Source organism: Ovis aries, chromosome 8 (assembly GCF_016772045.2).
Source record: "Ovis aries strain OAR_USU_Benz2616 breed Rambouillet chromosome 8, ARS-UI_Ramb_v3.0, whole genome shotgun sequence".
Classification (NCBI taxonomy): Eukaryota; Metazoa; Chordata; class Mammalia; order Artiodactyla; family Bovidae; genus Ovis; species Ovis aries.
Genome location: NC_056061.1, coordinates 1,191,452 through 1,196,884, shown reverse-complemented (window position 1 = coordinate 1,196,884; position 5,433 = coordinate 1,191,452).

Genomic DNA, 5,433 nt, shown 5'->3' with positions numbered 1-5,433 from the left:
AATTAATAGGCTTGGTGGGTACCCATGCACCAGATGGGAATTCAGCCAGAAAAACGGGGAGCAGAGAAGAACAACATGAGGGAATCAGTCTTTCCAGAAACTGATCCAATTTCTTTATTTTGGGGTTTGCTTATATACCTTTTGTTACACATAGGGATGAATACAGAGTCACTCGGGGGTCAGCAGTCTTGACCTTTATCAAAATCAGGTGCTTCACATAAAAAGGTCTTAGGGATTTTATGATCCTTTCTATCTGATAACCAAAAACTTATGCTCTAATGGCTTCCCTGGTGGCTCAGACAGTAAAAAATCTGCCTGCAATGCAGGAGAACAAGGCTCAATCCCTGGGTCAGGAAGTTCCCCTAGAGAAGGGGATCTACTACCCCAGTATTCTTGCCTGGAGACTCCTATGGACAGAGGAGACTGGTGGGCTACAGTCCATGGGGTTATAGAGTCAGACACAACTGAGTGATTAACCTTTCACTTTCACTTTCAACTATATGCCAGACATGAATTTACATAGTCAAAATAACCATATGTTATTCTTGTTAAGAATAGGGAGATAAGCTTAGAAATTTTAAATGTCCATCCAGGTTCACATAGAGAGTGATGAATCTGGGATTTAAACCCAAATACCATCAAAAGATCAGCTACAAAACTCACTCTTTGCAATATACTTCTCCAAAGTGCATAAACTTCATTTCAAATATTTCACATCTAATTCTGTGTTAGTTTGTATTCTATAATAGGAATCATTTCTATGGCATAATCCTCTTTCTCAATGCAAGTATATGGATCTGTTTCTTCAAAGAAAGAATCTACTCCAAAAATACACTGAGCAAATTTTTAAAAGACAAAATGTAAATTCAGAGTATTATTTCTTGTCAATAAATTCACTGTAGAATATGACGCTAACATCAGGTCTAGACTACCTTTTCATACAGTTGATACAGTGACATAAATGATATTATTTCACTGAATGAAAAGTCATACAGAAAAGGGAATTCATATTTATTTACATAAAGCTTTTTAGGTACGCTGTATAGTTTCTATTGTAAGCATAATTTTAAATAACATAAAGTAAGTGACAGATTCTCAAATGGAAGTTGTTTCCCAAAATAAGCTTTTATTTTCTCAAAATAACAACAGTATTAATTAATTATTGAATTGTTGTTTAAACTGAACATCTTAAAAAGACCAGTATATACCCATAAAATGCCATTTATCTCTCTGTATTTCCTTAAAGTACATTTTTTAAAAGTCTAAAAAACTTAACAAGTAGAGAAAAGATTCTTGAGACTTGCAGATTTCCCGGTCCTTAGGTGACATAGTTCAGTGAAAAGACCACAAAAACAATAAATTTTTCTTTAAAAAAGGATGATGAGAATATTGGACTGGACATGGAACAACAGACTGGTTCCAAATAGGAAAAGGAGTACGTCAAGGCTGTATTTTGTCACCCTGCTTATTTAACTTATATGCAGAGTACATCATGAGAAATTCTGGGATGAAGCACAAGCTGGAATTAAGATTACCGGGAGAAATATCAATAACCTCAGATATGCAGATGACACCACACTTACAGCAGTAAGCGAAGAAGAACTAAAAGGCCTCTTGATGAAAGAGGAGAGTGAAAAAGTTGGCTTAAAACTCAGCATCAGAAAACTAAGATCATGGCATCTGGTCCCATCACTTCATCGCCATTAGAAGGGGAAACAATGGAAACAGTGACAGACTTTATTTGGGGGGGGCTCCAAAATCACTGCAGATGATGACTGCAGCCATGAAATTAAAAGACACTTGCTTTCTTAGAAGAAAAGTAATGACCAACCGAAACAACATATTAAAAAGCAGAGACATTACTTTTGCCAACAAAAGTCCGTTTAGTCAAGGCTATGGTTTTTCCAAGTGTCATGTATGAATGTGAGAGTTGGACTATAAAGAGAGCTGAGTGCCAAAGAACTGATGCTTCTGAACTGTGGTGTTGGAGAAGACTCTTGAGAGTCCCTTGGACTGCAAGGAGATCCAACCAGTCCACCTTAAAGGAAATCAGTCCTGAATATTCATTGGAAGGATTGATGCTGAAGGTGAAACTCCAATACTTTGGCCACCTGATGGGAAGAACTGACTCATTTGAAAAGACTCTGATGCTGGGAAAGACTGAAGAGGGGAGGAGAGGGGGACAACAGAAGATGAGATGGTTGGATGGCATCACCGACTCAATGGACATGAGTTTGAGCAAGCTCCGGGAGTTGGTGATGGACAGGGAAGCCTTGCATAATGCAGTCCATGGGGTCTCAAAGAGTCGGACATGACTGAATGACGGAACTAAACTGAAATGCCTCCTTCTGTTTCTGTAGCATTAATCCAACGTCATCTTTCCACCTTGAACTAAATTAACAGCTGTAGAACACTATATGCCTTCTTTGGAAAATGTCTTTTCAAGTTTTCAGCCTATTTTTCAACTGGTTTGTTTGATTTTTTTGATGTTGAGTTGTGTAAGTTCACCTGAAGAAAACAAAAATTTGAAAAGATATACGCACTCTAACGTTCATTACAGCATTATATATAATAGCCAAGATATGGAAACAAATTGAGTGTCCATCAACAATCAATGGATAAAGAAAAATGTTATTTCTTGAAAATATATAATGGAATATTTCTTATCCATAAAACATAATATTTTGTCATTTAAGACAAATGGATAAATCTAAAGGATATTATGCCAAGTGAAATAAATCAGAAAGACAAATGCCATAAGATCTCACTTATATGTGGAATCTAGAAAGCAAAACAAAACAGCAGAAAATGGACTCATAGAAACAGAAAACAAATGGGTATTTGGCAGAGGGGAGTGAGGTGGGGAGACGGGTGAAATAGCTGGAGAGGATTAAGAAGTACAAATCTTTACTTATAAAATAAACAACCAATGGGGATGTAACACAGAGCATAAGGAATATGGTTGATAACATTGTAATAACTTTGTATGGAGACAGATGGCTACCAGCTTTAACATGGTGATCATTTCATAATGTAGGGTCAAATCACCTTATTGTACAATTAAATATGTACAACATAATATTGCATGTTTACTATATTACAGTATAAATAAATAAATCTGTCATGTTCTAACCCTCTGTTTAAATTTAAATTTGTTTTTAATTGAGGATAATTACTTTACAGTATTTTACTGGTTTCTGCCATATTTCAACATGAGCCAGCAATAGGTACATGTATGTTCCCTCCCTCTTATAACATCTGATTTTGTTTTAATTTCTAAATTTTAATTTAATTAATGAAGAAATACTAAACATATGAATGCATTCTTATACATTTCACATTTTCCATCATGAAGCTTTTGGGTTTCTCTAGGTTCTGTAAGTCATATGTAATATATGAGGGGAGTATGCAGACGCCAAACCTCTGTCTGCAGAGACAACTTTTTCAGGGATGGAAACAGAAACAGAGCTTGCTAAAAAGTTTCCAGGCCTGGAAGTCCAAGGAGTTGGGCTGAAATTTGACCTCTGTAGAACTGAGACTATGGGGTAATATTTAAAAGCGAAATGTGGGCTTTAAATAACATTTTACATGCTGGCTATAGAACGCGGAAACAACTTCTGGGTGTCCAGGACATCTGAAGTCTTTAACAAATGGTAACTCGCAAATCAAGTCAGATGTGGGACCAGACCAAGAATAAAAATGTGACACTGCACTGTTATGAAAAGGAGTGAAATGTTAAGTCTTTAGTTTCTTGGAATTAGGGTTTTTTGTTTTGTTTTGTTTTTAGTTTTAGAAACACACGCACTATAAGCCCAGGATATTACTTGTCATTTTTTTTCCTCCAAAGTAAGGTCTTTTTATGTTTCAAGGGCATAGATAAATTTATTTTTAAAAAGTCTTTTAAAACTCATGTTATGAATAAGTACATTTTGCTTAATATAGAAGTAAGGAACTATCAGGTTTTAGAGCATGGTATGTACAGAGCAACTTTCTTATATTCTACCTTACTTTAACTCATCTCTTTCATTACCCTGTCCCACCTGTAAAGACAAAGTTCGCAGCTCCAGTAAATTTAATTAAGCTGCAAAAGGCACAACTGCTCCATTTTTACTCTTCTTCACTTCTATTGAATTATATTTGCATTTAAAGATATAAAAAATTAGAGCTGAAAGCAACCACAAAATCATCCCTATTGCCCTGTGAGAGTTGGACCATAAAGAGGGCTGAGTGCCAAAGAATTGATGTTTTCTAATTGTGGTGCTGGAGCAGACTCTTGAGAGTCCCCTGGACAGCAAAGAGATCAAACTAGCTAATCCTAAAGGAAATCAGCCTTGAATATTCATTGGAAAGCCTGATGCTGAAGCTGAAACTCCAATACTTTGGCCACTTGATGTGAAGAGCCAACTCATTGGGAGAGACCCTGATGCTGGGAAAGACTGAGGACAGGAGGAGAAGGGGATGACAGAGGATGAGATGGTTGGATGGTATCACAGACTCAATGGACATGAGTTTGAGAAAACTGGGAGATAGTGAAAGACAGGGAGTATGGCATGCTGCAGTCCACGGAGTCTCAGAGTCAGACATGACTGAGCACCGAACATCAATCCTCTGCCCTAAGTGCTACCTGCAAAGATGATTAATAAAGCAGGGGGAAAATCAAATGTGTTGACTACAAGCTGATCGAAAATACCACTGATTTCCCCTTTGCTTTGCTCACTGGTGATGCACATTTGTGGGAGAATTGAGCCTCTTCATTTCTGAGTCTCTGGCTCAGTGGGGAAGGTGAATGCAGTGAAGTCAGACTGGTCATTGATTCACTGGTCATTGCTGTAAAGCAACCAGTCTCAATACTGTATGGGGTTCACCCTGTTAGAGAATCTGCTGCAGGTGGCCTTACTGCGGGAAAGGTGGACTCTTGGCTTCTCACCAAACATCTTTAGTGACCTGGTTTTTCTTGGTCTCAATTACAAGTCCCTGGTCCTGGGACTCTGATTCATCGAAAGAAAGTGATTGTATAATATTATGCACTGAATGCTTTTGTCCCCCCAGAATGCATGAAACCCTAACCCCTAAATATGATGACATTTGGAAATCTGGCCTTTGGGAGATAATTAGGTTAAATAAAGACATGATGGTAGGCCCCAATGATGTGATTAGTGCCCTTACAGGAAGAGGAAGGTACATCAGATCTCTCTTTCTTCCCCTCTCTCTCTCCTCTATCTCTACCAAAAAGGACACTTGGTAGGAAGGGGCTACTTGGTAAGCCAGAAAGAGAATTTCACCAAGAATTAAACCTACCTTGACCTTAGACTTCCAGTTTCCATAACTGCAAGAAATATATGCCTTGTTGTTTAGTCCACTCAGTTTATTAGATTTTGTTCCAGCTGCCTGAACTAAGAACAGGCCTAGTGCCAGCCGAGAGCACTTTCCCTC